Source organism: Choristoneura fumiferana, chromosome 26 (genome assembly GCF_025370935.1).
Source record: "Choristoneura fumiferana chromosome 26, NRCan_CFum_1, whole genome shotgun sequence".
Classification (NCBI taxonomy): Eukaryota; Metazoa; Arthropoda; class Insecta; order Lepidoptera; family Tortricidae; genus Choristoneura; species Choristoneura fumiferana.
The window spans coordinates 3,445,976-3,468,051 of NC_133497.1; the positions used below are offsets into that span (position 1 = coordinate 3,445,976).

The 22,076-nt window shown below is 38.3% G+C and overlaps 1 protein-coding gene and 1 non-coding gene across 3 annotated transcripts in view; one reads left to right on the plus strand and one right to left on the minus strand.

The window, feature by feature from the left end:
- Positions 1–2,557: 2,557 nt before the first annotated feature.
- Positions 2,558–22,076, plus strand: part of LOC141442881 (A-type potassium channel modulatory protein KCNIP1) — a 61,822-nt gene continuing 42,303 nt past the window's right edge. For both annotated transcript variants that reach the window (XR_012452978.1, XM_074108036.1), the window contains exon 1: positions 2,558–2,902. The gene's annotated coding sequence lies outside the window, so the exon portion shown is untranslated. The remainder of the gene's footprint in view (positions 2,903–22,076) is intronic.
- On the minus strand, positions 12,402–12,519 carry LOC141443168 (U5 spliceosomal RNA). Its single transcript, XR_012453005.1, has one exon. It is a non-coding gene; the product is annotated as a U5 spliceosomal RNA (small nuclear RNA).

A 22,076-nucleotide genomic window follows, 5' to 3' on the forward strand; every position in this document is an offset into this window, starting at 1 on the left:
ACCGCAATTTTGTAACCTCCTTCTGCGCAAACTAAAGTAACACATGAGAAAAAATCTTATTGAAATCAAAAAACGATGTTAAAGCGACTTGGAAAGCTATAAAGAAAAATAACAAACACAGAAAAAACCCGTAACCCACCTCTAGAATTACTTAAACTAACAGAAAACACATGTAAGTCATTAGACAGTGTAAATAATTACTTCGTTGAAATCGGTAAAAACCTAGCCTCAAATTTAACGTCGAATTCGATAGCAAACGCAAGCATCGCATCATACTTACCGAAAACCTATAACCCCAATTCAATGGTTATCCTCGAAACCGATGAGAAAGAAATAGAATCCATTATTATGGGAATACGGTCCGATTCTGCCACCGGGATGGACGGCTTGTCTCCCTCTATCTTGAAATCTATCCGTAGTTTCATAATTCCAAGTTTAACTCACATTGCAAATACAGCCTTCCGCACAGTGTATTTCCAAACGCCTGTAAAAAAGCCCTAGTTCATCCAATCTACAAGAATGGTAATCGTAGTATAATATCAAACTATAGACCTATTTCCGTCCTATCAACTATTCTAAAATACTCGAGAAACTTCTTAACAGACGTCTAATAAATTTTTGAATAAAAATAATATTGTATCTGCTCAGCAATACGGTTTTCGACCAGGAATTCCACCGAGGACGCGTCGTCGATCTTGCCTCTCACATCACATCTGCTCTTGATCAGGGTCTTAAATGCATAGGTGTTTTCCTCGATTTGCAAAAGGCTTTTGACACTGTACATATTCCCGCCCTTCTGTCTAAACTTGACTCCGTCGGCGTAAGAGGTATTGCTCTAAATATTTTCCGTGACTACCTAAGAAACCGCTCACAAGAGTCATAATTAACGGACTTCAAAGCGACGAAGCTTCCATCGAGTACGGCGTCCCTCAAGGCTCAATACTTGGACCAAACGCTCTTCCAAATCTACATCAACCAACTCTGCGACTTGAATCTTCCGAACTGCAAAATTTTTACCTACGCTGATGATACAGCACTAGTTTCAGGGTTCGAGCTGGACTGACGTCAAATCTACGGCTGAGGACAATTTGACCATAGTAAGCAATTGGTTAACGCAAAACTTACTAACCCTCAATATCTCAAAATCATTTTTTATCCCCTTTTCCATTAAAAACAATACCCAACCTCCTACAAACTATGAAATTAGGGTTCACGCAAATTGCAACAATGCTGGTAACTGCAGATGTCTTTCTATAGCGCAAACTAAAAATAAAAATATCTTGGTGTCTATTTTGACCGAAAACCTAAATTGGTATCCACAAGTCGACATGCTTGCCACTCGAATCAGACGTCTTATTCACATATTTAAACACTTCGACAATCTGCCGACACAGAAACCCTAAACACTGTCTATTCTGCACTTTGTACCTCAGTCTTGACTTACTGTGTGCCTGCATGGGTTGTGCGGCTAAAACTTATTTCCTTAAAGTCGAGAGAGCTCAGAGAGCTGTGCTCAAAGTCTTACACTACAAAAATTTTAGATTCCCAACGAAAGACCTGTACAATATCGCTAAGTAAAGTTGACAGTGAGACAGCTCTTTATACTCCGCTCCATTTTGCGCAGGCACGCGCAAGTACGGCAACCAGATCTTACTAAAAGAAATCACTACAGAATTTGCCCTCCATTACCCATAAAACTAAATTTTCTTCGAGACAATTCCAAATCACTAGCTCATTTCTTTATAATAAGATAAATAATGTTTTAAACATAATTAGATTAAGTAGGTTTCAAATGAAAAAGAAAGTCTCAAAGTGGTTGCAAAAACTCGATTATATGATACCGAGTATCTTCTGACTTAAGACTTAAGACAGCAACATTTCTCTTTAACGTACCTGCACATATACTGTCACCCATATAGACTCAGAAACTTCGACACCATAGATACATACACACACACTCACACGCGCACTCACACATTTTACACACACACTCACACACACACACACACACATAATTTTAAATTAATTATTAATTTTTCCTTTTCTTAATAAAAATGTTTCAGTTTACTTAGTAGCTACTTGGATATACGTAGTTTACTCTATTAGCTCGCATACGTGACGAACACTGACTTGCAAGATACGGGCCTTGCCTAGTTTGTGAGTCAGGATTCAAATTTTTTAATTGTGCTATGTTTAACCTAAGTTGTCTTTTTCTTGTAATTGTTCATTCCTCTCTTGTGCAATTTTGTCTTATTGAATAAAGATTTATATTATTATTATTATTATTATTATTTATATTTATATATCAGAAAGTATAAAATAGAACCACTTTAGGTTCTAATTTTAATAGTATTTGTTTTACGGTAAGTAAGTAGGTAATAATAGGCAGGTAAGCCGCCATTTTTACATTCAGCCAGCGCTAGAGAATCGCATCCTAAATTCAAACTTGGAATCTGACGAGCTGCATTGATGAATAAATAGGTCCTAGCTGTCACTTAGAAAACATCGATAAATTAATCGCAGAGGGCAGCACTCGCATTCAGTAGCCGCCCGTCGCCCGGGCAGAAAGGTCGTGTTCTCTTGTCTCGTATCGATTTGATTAAAACACACCTCGAAAATCGGTGCAAAAAACACGCGGGCGACCTTTAGCGGCGCTTTTTTTGGGCAACATGTATAAAAAACACAAGAAAATGGGGAAATAGAGCGTAGTTTTTACCTGTTCGTTGTATTTTATCTAAGGACGAAGCAAGGATCTGTCAGTGAGTTTATCAATGAAATGAGTGGGTCCTTTGTAAAAGTGTTGGTATTATAATGTACGAATCTGTGTGAGACGTTTTGTGGACGCCCTGCTTGTCATTTCGATGTTTTTTGAAAAATTTGGAAGATAGCTAATTGATATTTAGTAAGTATCTCTTTTAGGTTATTTTTGACGTGTATTAAATAAATAAAAAAAACTAAAATGACGCTTCGCTTTGAGTTGTAGTACCTACCTAAGCTTTTTAGACTGCGCTTAATTTTTGCATGTTTCCTCGCTAATTTGCAAATATTAAACTACTTACCTAATTTGCTAATTGATATAGTGCATGTTTACTTAATTATTTATAATTTTGTTTGTGGTTTATAATGTGTCAAATCAAAACAGGTAAAAACTACTTTTTTTTTTAATAAAACCTTTTCGCAGCGTGTTGTTTTTCATTTATAATTTTTTGTTTTATTTTTATTTTTCTAACAAGTATTTTGTTTCTATTATAACGCTGTTGTGTTTTCATTTGTTTTATGGCATGTACATAACGTTTTAAATATTTTTAGTGATGATTTTCTTTTTTCTGACTCATCACATTACGTTAGTCCTAAAAATAATGACAAAACTATGTCAATGACCGTTTATTTTCGCCCTTCAGTCGTTGAAATATTTCTTGACTATGATTAATTATTATTGGTTTACAATTGACAATACGTACGGATAAATGCAAAAACAATTACTTAAGTATTTTATTCTATATCTAGTGCGAGTCTGGTAAATCTGATAACGTGAGGTATCCGTTTATTTGATATTAAATTAGTGGTAACGTCATGATTTGACAAAGTACATAATGATTAATTTTATTTATAATTTAGGTAATTAATGGTATTAGGTAAGACATGATTGGTTTTTTGGAGTCTTTTTGTCCAGCAGTGTGTAGGGTATTATAGCACGCAGCACGGATTGCTGAGGACCTGGTTCGATTCCCACTCATCATCCCATCATCCCAGCCTATATACGTCCCACTGCTGGGCACAGGCCTCCTCTCAGAACAAGAGGGCTTGGGCCATAGTTCCCACGCGGGCCCAGTGCGGATTGGGAACTTCACACGCACCATTGAATTGCTTCGCAGGTTAGTGCAGGTTTCCTCACGATGTTTCCTTCACCGCAAAGCTCGTGGTAAATTTCAAATGTAATTCCGCACATGAATTTCGAAAAGCTTAGAGGTGCGAGCCGGGGTTTGAACCCACGACCTTCTGTTTGAGAGGCGATAGGTCAAACCACTAGCCACCACGGCTTTTTCGGCGCTGGTCTCTTTCTTGTTTTTCTGTGCATCCATGTCTCAGTTTGTATTTTAGATATGCTATCAAGGCGACTTTTTTGGACTGTGATCTACAGATGGTTATTTAGGTTAAAGGTTCCGTCCACTTAGAATTCGTTTATCGCTATTCCGCGGGAACTATGCAATTTTACGGGATAAAAACGACTCTTTGTCCTTCCCCGGGACTTAAACTATCAAATACAAACAGTCGGTCTGTCTGTCTATCTGTTCGCCCGTTTGCGGCTTTGCTCAGAGAGTATCATAACCTAACCAACAAAAAGTTGGAAAACTCCAGACTTTGTCACTTCAAAGTTCAATATCTCAAAAACGGCTGAACCGATTTTGATAAAACATGTCTAAGAATCATCGCTAGAAAACCTGCTTTCATTTTAAAAAACCGAATTCAAATCGGTCCACCCGTTTAAGAGCTACGGTGCCACAGACAGACAGACAGACACATAGCGGTCAAACTTATAACACCCCTCCTTTACGTCGGGGGTTAAAAAGGTTTTCACTAACGAAAAAATATCCATCTGTAAAAAAAAAAAAACATCATTCTTTCTTCCCTATCCAATATTCGCGCCCTTTCGCTCCCAAATGAAAGGGATGGCCTGATAAGTGTTGCCATAAACTAATGTTAATTTTTCGGCTCAAGGGGCGCGAGGTGCTAAAAGCACGTCAGATTTATTTTATTTGGCGGCAAATATTTGGGTTCGCGCTTCACAGGCTTAGTTGCAAGCTCCTGGATTTCAATGTATGCCAGACTTAACGTGAAATCCTACCTAGTGAATATGGGTTTCAGGTTTATTTGCATTCACGGCTTTTATGCCAAGTGATACTTTGCATGTTTGCATAGGATTTTGAGGGCGACACATACATATTTTCACTACTTCAAAAAAAGTAATAGATTAATAATATTAATGTTAAATCCATCCCAGCCTATAATACGTCCCACTGCTGGGCACAGGCCTCCTCTCAGTGCGGATTGGGAACTTTACACACACCATTGAATTGCTTCGCTGGTTTGTGCAGGTTTACTCACGATGTTTTCCTTCACCGTAAAGCTCGTGGTAAATTTCAAATGTAATTTTGCACATGAATTTGGAATAAGTCAGAGGTGCTCTGCTCTGCTCTGTCTAGACGTCTCCGTCGGATTACTGTAGGGAAACTTGTTATACTGTGGTAAGTGTCAGAGGGACCGCACGACACGAACTTCGAGTTTCGTAGTAGCCCTGCCGTACCTACGTCCTTTTCAACGAATTTTGCTCTACGTTTAACAATATTCCACGAGATATTGTTGACTTGAAATATAACCAATTTGTTAGAGCACTTTTAAATGGTTACTCATAAAAAGATTCTATTGTATAAAGGAATTCCTATCCAAAAGAAATTGATCGAATTAAATAATATATGCATCCTAATGCATTAAGAGTGACATGTCTAAATAATAATAATAATAATGATAATAATAATAGCTTATTTTCAGATGATTATCCATAAAATTGTTAGTGTGGCCTTAAAATATGTTAGTCCATATATTAATATTATAAATGCGAAAGTAACTCTGTCTGTCTGTCTGTCTGTTACGCTTTCACGCAAAAACCGCTGAACCGATTTGGATGAAATTTGGTACAGAGATAGAATAGACCATGGGAAAGAACATAGGCTATCTTTTATTGCGAAAAAAGGCTTTAAGGGGTTGAAATAGGGGGTGAAAGTTTATATGGTGGAAGTTCGTCGCTGTCGGAAATAAAACCATGAAACTTGGCATTTAGGCACTTAATAAGAAATAAGTCGGTATGTGTTTTAGCTTTTTTGAAAATTCGACCTGTGAGGGATGAAATAAGGGATGAAAGCTCATATGGAAGGTCGTCATTATCGAAGATAAATCGATGTTTCTTTATGAAACTTGGTATTTGGGCACGTGATAAGAGATAAATAATTGTTCGAGCGTTTTTTAAAATTCTTCTTGTTTGGGGGTGAATAGGGGATGAAAGTTTATATATGTAAGATCGTCATTTCGAAGATAAATCGATGGTTCTTTATGAAACTTGGCATTTGGGCACATGATAAGAGATAAATAGATATATTTTCGCGCATTTTTTAAATTCTTCCTGTGTGGGGGTGAAAGTTTATATGAAGGTCGACATTGTAGAAGATAAATCGATGGTTCTTTATGAAACATGGCATTTGGGCACTTTGAAAAATAAATAGATATTTGTTCAAGGGTTTTTTTGAAAATTTTACCTCCGAGGGGATGAAATAGGATGAAAAATTATATGGAACGTCGTCATTATCACAGATAAATCGATTAATCTTTGTGTTTAGGTATTCGATAAGAACAAAAAAAAACTGGTTAAAATCGACTCGAACTCGCGCATCAAGGGTTCCGTGCATAGGTATTTATGAATATCAAGTGTTAGCAGAGCCAAGCTCATAAGCAAAATGTACGCAATGTGGGGTCATTTTACATGGCTTATTAACATAGACAGACAGACATGAAAAATTATGATTTTCAGATTTTTCTTACTTATTTTGCTATAAAGGGAATAAAATTTGCTATAAGAGCTTCCTTTATTTAAGTTTCTAGGACAGCCGGAAGTACCCTATAACTTTTTTTGAGTTTAGGGTTTTAATTTCAACTCGATAAATACTCCGCACGTTTACGGGATAAAGGGTCTTGACAGACAGACGGACGGACGGACAGCAAAGTCATCCTATAAGAGTTCCATTTTTTTCCCTTTGAGGTACGGAACCCTAAAAAACATTCGTTCCGGCTCTTTTCAAATTTCGACATTTTTCATACCTACTTGAAAATATGGGGATGAAAGTTCGTAAGGAATTCCAAACAAATTTACTATAAGTATATTTATCGGAAATATGTGTAGCAATGCTTAGTAAGAATGCCGTCTTAATTATAATCCTACCCTCCTAACTTACAATAAAGGACGTAAGATGTCAAGAGCTCACTATGAAGAATTAGTCCTTTTGTGTTGGCAGGGTAGAATACTTACGTTTTACCAAAGAATGGAAGAACAAAAAAAATTAGTTTAGATATAAAGCAATGTATTAAAATAGGTTATTTTCAGTAAACCGTAGAAGTTTCTATGTGCTATTATTGGCAGAATAGGTACCCTAAATAAATTAAATACTTTCCAAAGTTACTATTCCACGCGGACGAAGTCGCGGGCAAAAGCTAGTAATAAATAAATGTGTCTGCTAATAATTCTTATCTCCATGAATTATTTAATGTTATAAGTTGCTTGCCTACTTGGTTCTTAGTCGTTAATTATTGCATGAAATTAAATTTCAACTTTTATATTCACATGCTGGTGAACATTCTACTCATTTTTATGTGTACCAACCGAACATCTCTGTAACCGCTGTTCAAGTGAATAAATATTATTTCTATTTTCTATTTCGTCCTTTTTCAACCAATCACAAACGTAACACAAATGTCAAAGTTATTTTTTTTTTATTTAGTTATCAAACTGACCTCGCGATACTAGCGCCAAGTAGCCTCTCACAGAAACCCTCATAAAAAGTAGCTAATCACAAAATCTTTAAGTTACAAAGTTATACACAAAAACATTTTTTTTATTCGACTGGATGGCAAACGAGCAAGGTCTCCTGATGGTAAGAGATCACCACCGCCCATAAACATCTGCAACACCAGGGGTATTGCAGATGCATTGCCAACCGAGAGGCCCAAGATGTGATACCTCAAGTGCCAGTAATTTCACCGGCTGTCTTACTCTCCATGGCGAAACACAACAGTGCAAGCACTGCTGCTTCACGGCAGGATTAGCGAGCAAGATGGTGGTAGCAATCCGGGCGGACCTTGCACAAGGTCCTACCACCTGCAACATATTTTTTTTACCAGCAAATTTAATTTCCACTTGCATCCACCGGTTGAACGCAACTCTCATGTCCATAGGCGTATATAGAGAGGGGGCCGGGAGGTCCGTGCCCAACCCAGGATGTTGGGCTACCGATTAAAATTCTATAATACTGATATATTCACACAAAAATCCAGGCCTGGCCCAGAAAAATAACTAGATACGCCAAAGGTGATGTCGTCAGTCCACCTAGTGTGAGCCTGCCAACGCTTCGTCTTCCGGTTCGTGGTCGTCACTTCTTCGAGCGATGTGGCCTGATGGGATATGGAACCGGCCTGACACGTGGTCCTAAACTATTGGTCTCTTGGAGAGATTCGAGAGATTCAGTCACGGACAAGTTATGGAAAAAGCTGCTGGAAATTTCTTAGCGCAATAGAATAAAGTCATCAACATAGCTCGAAGAATATACTAGTTGAAGTGACAATGGGTGGCCCACGTCGCTCGAAGAACAGACTGTTGGGGGAGAAAAATCCTCGAGAGGCGACTACGAACTGGAAGACCAAGGGTTCATATCGGTTCGCATTGCTGAAAGTCAGAATGTAAGTTTGTCATAATCCTTTTCTCTCTGAATTCAAAAATTGTTCAGAATTGTTATAAAACAAACCTAACCTAACCTACAGTTTTCTATAGGTGACCATTTATTTAAAAAAATCAGAATACAGTTTCCGTGGGAAAAAAATGTGACAAACAAGAATTCTGACAAATATTACATACATTATATGACCTGCGAAAATTATGCTAATTTTGGCGCGCCCCTCAGAACCACAGGTCACTGGCAACACACTGCTAATCTTCAGCATACAGTATGACTTCGTAAATACAGTAGGGCTACTACGAAACTCGAAGTTCGTGTCGTGCGGTCCCTCTGACACTTATACTATTCACGAACTTCGAGTTTCGTAGTAGCCCTGCAGATACTCGTATACCCACGGATTGCATATGCATTGACGAGTTAATGTTTCGGAAATAGAGCCCGGCACTAATGTGTGTATTGACGCTCGCGTGCGACTCGCCTGATAGCCAATTATACTGTCTGATTGTGTACATGCAGAATAGCAATGGATGTAATGTAGACAGAATAGAATAAGCTCTTGCAACCTTATATTCTTCTTTTCTATGATTTAGAATGCCACGTCCCTACGTGGCATTCTAAGTCCCTACAAGCATAATCGGATTTCTATCCACATTACATTCAAACGCTAGATTGCGCAGCTTATTTAGTTAAACAAAAATATTCTAATAAGTTATAAGCCAGGTTAAGTTAGGCCATAGGCAGTTTGGCAGAATGGGGGACACTTAAAATTTCATCTATGTTTTCGTAGACGACAGCGCCTCTGATGTCTGGATGATGAAACACAACCGTCGAGAATGTGTCAAACGTGGACAAGCAATTGTGACCAACTGTGGCTGTTATATCTCGCTCTCAAGGCCTAAAGGCCTAAAACCGCCACACTTTCATAATATTAATTGTAGCATTAAACAGTTTAAATTCAAAATTGAAAATACAAACTGAAATATAGATGCACAGAAAAAACAGAAAAATAAGACCATCACTGGGAATCGAACCCAGGTCCTCGGTAATCCGTACCGCGTGCTATACCGCTACACCACTGATGGTCCACCAGTGACCATCAGTGGTGTAGCGGTATAGCACGCGGTACGGATTACCTGGGTTCGATTCCCAGTGATGGTCTTATTTTTCTGTTTTTTCTGTGCATCTATATTTCAGTTTGTATTTTCAATTTCGGTTTTACGGGATGACCGTAAAAGTAAAAATTTGGAATTGAAATAAAAAATACAAAAAGATTCCAAAAAACCAATCTTAGTTTAAATTCACACCATTTTACATAATAAACAGCTTTGGAAATCTGAGGGTAGTTGTAAACCCGGACATTAGTCATGATGTTGGCGTGGAGCCAAACCAAAGGGCGGTGCTATCTGTTGAGTCTATCTATCCCCAGTCAGGTACGTGACCGACTAAAGCTCTCTATCCGTTACACCGTATCATATCATGAACGTAATAGCAACGTGCCAAGCAAAAATATACTTATACCTTATCCAAGTTACAGAGTTAATATGGGTTTGTCTCTGTCACAATTTTGTATGCAAATGAAAGGGACAGACGACTGCCATCGAAGGTCGTTGGGCGTGAACAAGTGCATCTAAATCTTAAGGCACGTTTACATGGCGTCCTTCCTGATTTTTATTATTTTGACATTTACATGTTACATGTATTAATATCATTATTGTATTTAGGTACCTGCTTATTTCATTTTATTTCTTGTCTTAGAGAGGAACAAAACAATAAGAGCAATAAAACGCGTTCGCACCGTACAAGAGCCAGATGTTGACTAAAGTTCAGCCGCCATCTAAACGCATCCTATCTATTGCTGCCACCGTTATCTCTGACCAAAAGCGTGCGTTTTAATTTTTCTAGTATTAGCTCTGTAACTTGGATGAGGTATAGTCTGTATTGAAAAGTATGAGACTAGCCCACTAGGACGTTTCCTAACCAACCGTCGCCTTCGCGTGTCATGTATGCGCTTGACATTGCGTTCCTGACACGTTCCTATTACGGTCATGGCATGGAACGGTGTAGTGGGTAGACGCCTTAAGTCTGCCCGTCCACTGGAACGGAGCGATACGAAGCGAAGTTCGAGTCACTTGCTGAGCGGGCCATCTGGCAGCTCGCCCTCGACCTCTCTCCGGTAAACCGTAAATGCCATCTGCTGGGCTACTACGAAACTCGAAATTCGAAGTTTGTGTCATGCGGTCCCTGGGACACTTATACTATTTAATACGAGAGCGAGAGGGACGGTACGATACGAACTTCGAGTTTCGAGTTTCGTAGTAGCCCAGCTGATAACAGCAACAGTTCGTCCGAAAATAGGAGTTGCGGACTGGGCCTGTCCATATGCGTGGAGATAAATATCGGAGCGGAGCGAGAAAGTAATGCGGAGTTGGGTTGCGGACTCTTTTTCCGCGTAGCTTCCCCGCTTCTCCACTCGCGCTCGTTTCTCCATCGCTTCCCTGTTGCTCTTCCTCGCTCCGCTTCCTGGTTCTGAATGAATTATTAAGCTGTTACCAACTCCCTGTCCAATGCAGAGAAGCTTTTGCAGCATCTCTTCCTCTTTCTCAAGCGATATACGTTACACTGGCATCAGTTCAGTGCCCTTAGTGTAATTTTCGGTTACAAAATACGTCACGATCGCGTACGCGTTAAAATCTCAATTTGTATGGAAACGCGAACATCGCAAACGTTCCGCTAGAGGCGCTCTTCGTGTTTCCATATAAATTGAGATTTTAACGCGAACGCGATCGAGACGTATTTTGTAACCGAAAAATTACACTAAGGGCACAGGCCACATTATGGTCAGAATGGTGACTGAATTACTGTGTATCCAATTCGGACTGACAGACTGGTGAAAATATAATAAATAAATAAATGAATGAATGCAATGCATATAAAATAAAATTAATAATAAAGTTTACTTCTGGGGTGAATCGAAATATATCAAATGTAGCTTTATACCAAATGTGACAGTTAAATGTTATATCAGATAACTTTCGCGCCGCACTCCCCAATATGGCTGCATTTGCGAATATGTCACCACAATCACAATAAAATAATTCGTTAAAATACCTGTAGAAACACAGTTGTCCTCATCGATTGAAGACTTTCGTGGGAAACAGCGCAGGCCGATGCAGGCATTGCAATGACAAGGCTGTTACTAGGTACCAGTCGCGTTGCACTGTAACAACTATAATCCCACATAACAAAACAAAAAATGTTAAGGCTTGACCGCTTGAGGTGTCTGAAATTTTCAGTTACTTAATTACCTAACAGTATGTGTATACTGTTAGGGTAATTAAATAACTGAAAACTTTCGACACCTCAAGCCTTAGCATTTTTTGTTTTAATACAATACCATGAGCATAATGTACACAAAACCGGGTTTGCCGCTGTTTTTCAAAACCGGGTTTAAGATTTCAACTAAATCAAGCTAGGTTTTGTGATCCCTAATAATCCCTTATGCACTGCGCTCACGCTCGATTTTAATGAAAATATTCACTTTAAAGTTGAATATATCGCAAAAAGATCAATAAATCGAAAAATCGCTTATCAAACCCCTAATGGATTCAAAAGACCTATCCAACGATACCCCCTTTTTTACTGTACCATTTTGTCTGCATAGTTTACATATATATCCGTGCAAAATAACATTTTTCTAGCATTGATAGTCCCTGAGCAAAGCCGCGGACGGACGGACAGACCGACAGACAGACAGACATGACGAAACTATACGGGTTACATTTTTGCCATTTTGGCTCCGGAACCCTAAAAAGGCCCCCATTGCATGGTGCCTAAGAAGCTGGCAGTATTCCCTCGTTCATTCGGCGATTCATTGAGAGAAAATAGCTACACTAGTCGATTATATACCCCGCTTGCGCAGGGCGTCAAAAAAATTGAGTAAGACTCATTTGAGTGTTCCCCTCCACGGAAATCTTTAGTAAAAGGCGAAAGATTTATTCGTTTTGAAGGGAAACCAGAGTAACTAAACCATCGTACAATGAACAAGGTCATTATCGTAGGAAAAATCTTAACAGCGCGATGTAGGATTGCGAAGGGGACGTGACAGCGACATCTAGCGGGAGTTTTGGCAACTTTTAGTGGGTACATGTACAGTGGAGTGGCAAGCGTCCGGGTCCCGGCACACCCTTGTTTGGCAGGCGACCGTCTCCCCGCACGCCGTCAAAAAACCCTGAGTGGCAAGCGACCGGCTCCCGGTCGTTGGCGGGTGACGTATTCACTAACAAATATAAACTGGTAGACCTATATCTCGCTTGCTTATTCTTGCAGAATGCGTTCATAAATAGACAAGGATGGCATTTATTAACGGCCGCGGCAACATTACGGAAGAAATTTCGTTCTTATCGTTTAGGTACTCAAGTTTCACTGTGTGGCCGCTGCCGTGCGCTGGTATTTTTGGAAACCTCGTATTATACTATTATTTGATATTGAAAGACTATAAAAGGGCTTTGTTTCGTAAATAAATTAATATTTTACGAAATAAATCAGTGTTTCCTACAGGTAATTGTTTTATTTTGTAATTATAGTTATTTAATACATGACTGAGAAAAATTTGGTTATCAGATATTTGATAATGAATAATAAAGTTCACAGAAATTGAAGGTCATTCATGTTATTTAATTAGATATGCCATTTTATGCTAAACTATCACTGTAAGCTTATCTATAAAATTAAAGTAGTTTTTTTGGTGATATTTTTAATAAAATTCGCGAATTCGCGAAATTAATTCGTAGGTGTCACTGCAGCCAAGAAAGATTTTTTCAAAATGGCCGCGCCGCTTGACAGTATATTTAAATATGGCGCTGCCATTCCACAGGATAGTAGAAAAATTGATTTCAAATTAAACGGAAATATTTCAGCAAATGGTTGAATTAGTTTTACTGAAAATAAAAAACCCTGTACAGATATAGTGTAACTGTAGAGAAGTCTGATTTCGATCGGAATACGGCGGCATTTTCATATCCATTTCTATGGAACTTTATTATTAGTTATGATTGGTTATTTGTAGTATTTTTGTATTTTTTATTTCAACTCCAAATTTGTTACTTCTACGGGTATCCCGTGAAACCATATCGAAAATACAAACTGAGACATGGATGCACAGAAAAACCAGAAAAAGAGACCAGCGCTGGGAATCGAACCCAGGATTATTATTAGTGTCAATGTCAAAACGGCTGTACACGAAGCTAATAGGGAATACTTATTACTGCAATTTTCTGCCGTCAGAGTGCAGCACTAGCACAAAACCGTAAACAGTTTTTTGAGTATCTTAAATGCCATATCATATTATTTCAATTACTTTTTTGGAAATGTAGCTCTATCATTACACTATCGATGTGAATATAATGTCATTTCGTTACTAATAAATATGGAAGAGAGAGACAGATAGTCGATCTGGATGGAGAAAGGTTGGAGAGGCGTATGCCCAACGGTGGGCGAAAACGCGCTGAAGAAGAAGAAGAAATATATATCATGATTTCTATAGCCACTAACACTCTTTGGTCACAATCATGATCTGTCATGGCGACAAAATATAAAGAGAACTGAAGTTGTCATGGAGATTTGTGCTAGTGTCGCCCTCTGCGCACAGCTTTGCGAACTTTCGGTACGAACTTTCCCGATGACATACTGTGGAAAACCGACGGAATTATGCGCTACCTGTAGGATATTTTTTACCTCTCGTAATCTATAATCTGTGGTGATTTCAATATCAATTTATTAACAGATAGTAAGCAACGACTTGATTTTCTAAATTTGTTAAAATCTTATAACTTTAGGCACCTTATTGATGATATCACCTTTAGAAGGAACGATTCTAATTGTTGTATCGACAACTACATAACGAATTTACCCCTGGATTCCATCTTGTCCACTGAAATAGATCACAACGGCATAGCTGACGGGCATGCTGCCATTTTCTGTGAACTTATTACTAACGCTATTAAAAACAATAAAACTGAAAAAATATTTGTGGTCAGGGAAAAAAGATTTGTCAGCAGTAAGGTAAGCCTTCAGTCTTTTAGGTGCAGGTTAAAAGCTATTGACTGGTATAAATTAAGCACACATGAATTTTTGAACGAGATCTTAAATGCTTTTCATCTTAGTTTTAGAACAAAAAGAAGAAAAATTCAATTAAGAAGAAATTCTAAAATTAAATGGATTACAAAGGGCATAAAAGTTGCTAGCAGAATGAAGCGAATCTTGACAAATTTAAATAAAGAAACCTGTGATAAATCTATACTAGAACGCCTGAGATATATGAATGTCTTCAGAAGAGTTGTCAGATATGCAAAAAGAACGGCAGTCCAATCAGAGATAAATAATGCCAAGGGATCTTCAAAAGTCATATGGAATATTGTATACAAACATCGTAAACATAAACGAAATAAACAAGTTGGTAAACTTATCCTGAAGGAAAATAATGAAGTAGTAGGAAATCCTCAGGAGGTGGTCAACTTATTTTCAAAAGGTTTCGATCACAGTAATGACCCAAGCACAGGTGATTTTCATTCTGCCGTATATGCCCTTGAACAATCCACCAATAAGAAATTCAATAACATATCCTGGAAATCAGTTACATCAACGGAAATTACTAAAATAGTCCAATCTATGGATAACAAAAGGTCTTATGGATCTGACGAAATGCCGATTTCGGTGATCAAAGATTGTATAGACTTATTGGCAAACCCTTTGGCATATTTTTTTAATACATGTCTCGATCTTGCAGTATTTCCTGAACAGTTAAAAGTGGCTAGGGTTTTACCTATTTATAAAAAAGGAATAAAGACCGACCTTAAAAACTATCGACCGATTTCGCTGCTCCCGACTCTCGAAAATATTTGAGAAACTTATTAAATCACGTCTTTTGGATCACTTTGTTTCAAATGGTATCATCAACTGTCGGCAATTTGGATTTCAAAAAAACTTAGGAACCACCGATGCTATTGACACTCTGGTAGATGATATTATAAGTGAGATTAATAAGGGAAAAAGAGTGGCGAGTCTATTTATTGACCTAAGCTCCGCCTTTGATACCGTTGACCATGTAATACTCATGAAAAAACTTGAATTTTATGGAATCAGGGGAAATGCATACCAACTTTTATTAAACTATCTCCAAAACAGAAAGCAATTTGTGGAAATAACTAACGTTGAAAATAATTATGAAAAAATCGTTAAATCTGAGATTGTTGATGTTAAGCGCGGTGTTCCACAAGGATCCATTCTGGGCCCTCTGCTCTTTCTTGTATTTACCAACGACCTCATAAATTTTATAAGTAATACAGTTGCAAATTGTAAGTTGTCAGTATATGCTGATGATATTAGTGCAACTCTTTGTGCTGATAGTAACGAAGAATTAAATAAAATTGCTAACGATGCAGCCTCTGCTTTTAGTTTCTGGTTTTCAAAAAATAATTTACGAGTCAACACGGATAAGACTAAATTATTATTTTTTAAATATAACTCCAAAAATACCGATAAACTTGAAGTGTTAATGAATGGAGCTATTATTGATGTAGTAGATCATGTAACTTGTCTTGGTGTGCGTATTGACTCGCATCTAAATTGGAAGCAGGAACTGGAGGTTGTTGAGAGCTCTATTGCGTCAGCATGCTATGCCTTACGATGTCTTAGGGAAGTCATGGGAATTCAGCAGCTCAAGACAGTCTATTATGCCTTGATAGAATCTAAATTGAGATATAGCATTAAACTCTGGGGAAATAGCTACCAATATAATATAAATAGAGCACTCGTAATACAAAAAAGAGCTGTTCGGACTATGTTTCGCATTCCTCCATGGGTTTCATGCAGAAATTATTTTAAAGAACTAGGAATCCTTACGGTGCCTAGTTTGTACGTTTTGGTACTGCTCACAAAGTTTTTTAAGAGTGAGATCAGAGAGGAACAAACTGAACGTATATACCAAAAATAGGAAATTTAAGTTTTGTCCAAGACTGAAAGTCGTAACGCATTCCGCCAGTCATCAAGCTGTCAAACTATTTAACAGGCTGCCCACTGAGTTAAAAACTATTACAAATGATTATTTGTTCCAAAAGATGTTAAAAAAATTTTTTGTTAAGAAATTGTTTTTATAGCGTGGAAGAAATATTTAATGACGTGTCGATATAGGTTAAGCTTTTTGTAATGTTGTCATGTATATGCTATTTTTTATTTATGTTATTTCAAACACAATACTTGTATTGTTTTTTTTTTGAATAAATATATGAATATGAATCTAAATAAAAAAACCTGCGTTCTAATTATTCTCATTTGTTTCAAGTAATAACAATTTTACAGATTACAGATTAAAAATTTTAATGGAAAATGATAGCCTAAAAGTGCCTAGCTTACACAGGGCGCCAAAAATTGGGTAAGGGTCAGTACAGACAGACTGCATTCCAACTGCAACGTAACGCAACTGCCGACTGCCCATAAGTTAAATTATATATTTTTTACTCTTTTTTTATAATCTGTGTTGTATTTTACCTATTATCTTGTATGGTTCGTGTGGTGTCGGGTTAGAATTGCACCTCTCCATTTGAAAATACATACTGAAATATAGATGCACAGAAAAACCAGAAAAATAAGACCAACACTGGGAATCGAACCCAGGTCCTCGGTATTCCGTTCCGTTCGGTTCGGGTTTTGTATTTTCAATTTAGGTTTTACGGGATGACCGTAAAAGTAAAAATTTGGAATTGAAATAAAAAATACAAAAAGATTCCAAAAAACCAATCTTACCTATCCATTTCTTCCGTGGATGTCGTAAGAGGCGACTGAGGATATAGGTTAAGGTATACCGTAGGTGACAGGCTAGCAACCTGTCACTATTGTACCGTTTTTGTCAAACTTAAAACCAAAAATTGCTAAAAGTGGCTCCGAAGTGGTAACGTTTCGTGTGCTCTGCCTACCCCATTTGGGAATACAGGCGTGATGTTTGTGTGTGTATCTTGTATGGTTACTATTGGCAAATCAATATTTTCTTTCTTTCTTCCATACATTTTTCGTTGCAGTTCGATTGCAGTTGGCACAACTGCACTCTGACTGCCATTGAAATGTAAGGGCAAGTCGGCATTTGCGGTTACGTTACTGTTGGAATTCAGTCTGTCTGTACTGGCCCTAAGACTCATTTGAGTGTTCCCGATATAAAAAGATCATGAATACATTTTTGGTCATTTCCGTGGGAATTTACTAAAATCCCAGAATTCCGATTCGACTGCTGCTTTTACAATAGTTTAAGCGTGCGAAGCCACGGGTGAACACTAGTGCAGGGCCTCCCAACCAAGAGGGCACGCATATTAACCTTGTAAGAGTCTGTGTGGCTCTGCTGAACCGGATCCAGGCTCCGGGCTGAGGGCGGCCACACCGAATACGGCACTGTATGTGTCGCGTCTGCATCACACCGTCGCAGTCGCAGATGTGGTGGAATACGTCCGCCGGAAGAGCGGATACACGCTGAGGGTGTTCCAGCTGCAGTCGCGCCACTACGTGCACTTCAGCTCGTTTGTGGTGCGCGTGCCGCGGCTGCTGATGGGGACCATCGCGAGTGCTGCCTTCTGGCCGAAATACGTCTTGTTCCGGCGGTACCGGGGCACCATGCCGCAGATGAATGCGACGTCGGGACGGTGACTCAACGGGGTAACGCCGTTTGTCACCAAATTAGTTTTAAATATTGACTATAAATATGTATGTTAGTCTGTAAGGTATTTATTGTATGGGCCAAGTTGCCCGAAATAAATGAATTTATTATTATTATTATTATTATTAAGATATTGTAACGGATAACTCACGTCTTAAATCGAGTTTAGCTCGACATGTTTCGGGCTAATTCGTAGCATAATATCTATTAATATGAGTGAGTCTCACGGCAGTTTCATGTTCAAGGGGGCACGCCCCCCTAGGGGGGCGTAGATAAATGTCAGGGCATATAGGTACGTTTGCATTTCCGAAAAAAAAATCTAGTTAGGTAGTGTAGGTAAATTATTATTTATTTATTTATTAGTGCGCTGTAAAACTCAAATTATACAAAACAAAAAGACATATAAAAACACACAAAAATAAATAAATTGAAAAAATGAAATAAATGAATTGTTCCGAACTTAAGGGGGGCATGAAAATGTTATTTTTGGGTCGGGGAGGCTCGGCGATATAAAAGCTGGGAAACCCTGCACTAGTGGGCTAATAAATGGAATAAAAAAAAATGAAACTAAATAAAGTTAAATCTTCATCTATAACCAAAGTAATCAGGTGTCAACAGCCACAAACAAAGAAGTGACTATAGGGTTGGATGAGAAAAAAAAAACCACCCCCAATTTACGTCTATGGGAGGTACCCTAAAAAAAATTTATTTTTAATTTTTTATTGTACCATTTTGTCGGCATAGTTTACATATATATCCGTGCAAAATTACAGCTTTCTAGCATTGATATTCCCTGAGCAAAGCCGCGGACGGACAGACAGACAGACATGGCGAAACAGAAATGGCCGGAGCCAAAATGGCAAAAACGGAACCCTAAAAACCATCTAAACTTATAGTGTAATCGATTCTACTCTTAACTCTGTTAGTAATATCCGTGTGTTTCATAGGAGCTTCGACCTTGAGGCAAAACTACGCTTAATGTATATGACCGTAAAACCCGCAAAATTTTAATGTGGCCGAGTGCGTGTTGCACGCCACAAAGTAGATGCCATTCTCTCACGACAGTACACGGCGCACACCACACGACCCTAGGGCTGCTGGAAAAATAGTGTTAGTGTTAGTAAAGGAGGCGAATTATTGAAATCGCATCTGAAACTATAAATACCATTATGCATGTAGTGCATCTGTACTGGAATTACGAACATCCTGTCTTCGACTTCGGGCTTCTGACAGACCCTCGTTCGCAATGAGGGCTATCGTTTTTTGCCTCACTAGATGGCGCACTGTTGCGTGAGGTTTTTAAGTATGGCTTTCAGAGTCTGTTATTACGGGCGTTAAAACAAAGTTTAGATTAAAATCATATTTAATACACCTTAAACCCGTACCATAAAAAATCCAGCAAACACAGTGTTGCTTAGTCCCGTTTTGTTCGGAAAAAAGGGAGGACAAAAGTTTCCGAAAGACAAAACTGTCTCAAAACACAGACATTCACTGCCCCGTATCGCATAATTGCCATAATTAATTTCAGATATTGCAAAATATTCACAAAATTATTCTAATTATAAATAAACCGCGTAGCTCACCCAAAAACTATGAGATTTGACATTTCGGAGACCTCACGCTACACTAGCGCCTCTAGCGGCGAATTCATTCGCGATAGCCCTCATTCCTTTTACCGTCCTAAGACACAATGTACTGTTACAGCCTCGTTTCAACTTAAACTCCTTTTTTGCGTGATGGAAAATGCATGAACAAGATCAAGAAACTTTAGAAGGAAAATAGCAGAAGCCTTTTAAAAAGGTTGCCAATGCGTGCCATCTCATTCAGAATTCATTGCTACACAAGACCTCACGAACGAAGGAATCGCACATACAAAATTACTCACTTGCTTATTTAGCAGACCCTTTTGTACAGTTGGCATTAGAGTTGTAACGGAACACCACCTCTGCTTCCGTCACTGCGGAACTTCTATATGAATTCGTACCTTCCTCCGCCTCCGAATCCGAAGCCATATAACCTAACCCCAGGGTTTCTCAAAGTTATGGCTCCAAGTACCCCTGTTAAAGTTTCTAGATGACAGTGAACCCCTACCTCCCCTCCCAAAGATAGTAATAAAATTGGCTGTTGGAGAAACTAAGTTTATTTTTATTTCAATCATCATCATAATATACTTAATGTATATTATTTATTTCAATAAAAGGTAAGTAACAAATAGGTAAGAATCATCTTGCCAACGAAAATACAAACTGAAACAAACAACAACAAATAAGTAACAAATTTGGAGTTGAAATAAAAAATACAAAAAGACTCCAAAAACCAATCTTAATCATCTTGCCATTCTTGCAGCCACCATCACGTAAACCTTGTCGCGAACCCCCTACCGTCGAATAGCGAACCCCTAGGGGTTCGCGTACCCCACTTTGAGAAACCCTGACCTAACCAACAAAAAGTTGGAAAAAAACGGCTAAACCGATTTTGATGAAACATGTCTAACCATCGCTAAAACCTGATTTCAAATAAAAAAGCCGCATTGAAATCGGTCCACCCGTTTAAGAGCTACGGTGCCACAGACTACAGACAGACACAGGGGAAGGTGGCCTAAAGCTAGGGCTGCCATCTCTAAAATTTGGCTACCAGGACATGACGCGTGAAAACCCCGGATTTTGGAGCCCAAAACCCGGACATGTCAACAGGTTTAGGTTTTTATTAAACTTGGTCAGTAGGTATAATAAAATATAGGCCAATCAAATAAGATCCTTAAAAAGCGTTTTGAAGAATTAATTTCCAACGAGCTGGAAATTGTTTTAATACCTTCATTTGGTCCTAAATGCGTGTAATCCGACCTTGCCTTGCTCTTACCGCGAAAATTTTGCTCTTTTTTCAGTTTTTTGGTTTTAGAGCAAAAATTGTACCTACATCCGCCGGTTACCATGCTACATGTTAGGCTCGAAGATAGCATGGTGTAGTTGTATTTGCTCTGAAGATGAGCTCTGGTTGAGTTCGAAATGAAACGCGTCAGTTTAGTGTTATGATTATGTTATGAGTTATGTTATGACCAAACACTATTTAAATAAATAAACACACCCACCAGTTTCCATATTGTCTGTAACCGCAATCAGTTAAATGCTCGCACTTGGCACTTCGCCATAACATGGTCGCAAATTACACTGTTATTATTCCAAAATTTCGTTTTCACACGTGTCGGACTTCATCGCACGCAGACTGCAATGTACCTAAGTACTTTTGAATAATGTTGGCACTCGTTGTCAACATTAAGGCGCTATACAAAAGGTGCCATACGATTAAATAAATAATGTTGTCAATGTAGATATTTTAAACCCCCGACGCAAAAAGAGGGGTGTTATAAGTTTGACCGCTATGTGTGTCTGTCTGTGGCACCGTAGCTCTTACACGGGTGGACCGATTTGAATGCGGTTTTTTTTATTTGAAAGCAGTTTTTCTAGCGATGGTTCTTAGACATTTTTTATCAAAATAGATTCAGCCGTTTTTGAAATATAGAATTTTGAAGTGACAAAATCCCGCCGTCATTATGTCATTTGTGAACATGGAATGAAAGAAAAATTAAGCACCCCTTTACTCATTCATTACATGACATGTTGTTGTGTGCGTGACCTCAATTCTGGTGGCACTACCTATATCTACCTTGATACGAAATTTCGAGTTTCTAAGACAGCAGGAAGTACTCTGTTTTTTTTTTTGGTTAAAGCAATTTGTATGGAAATACGTTTTCTAATGACTAGGTATCATTTGATTAGGTAACCTTACGTTGCCTTAGAAGTTTTATTTTTGCACAGCTTCAAGGGACATGTAGATTATATTATTATATTATGGTTACAATTTCAAGACAGACGGACGAACGG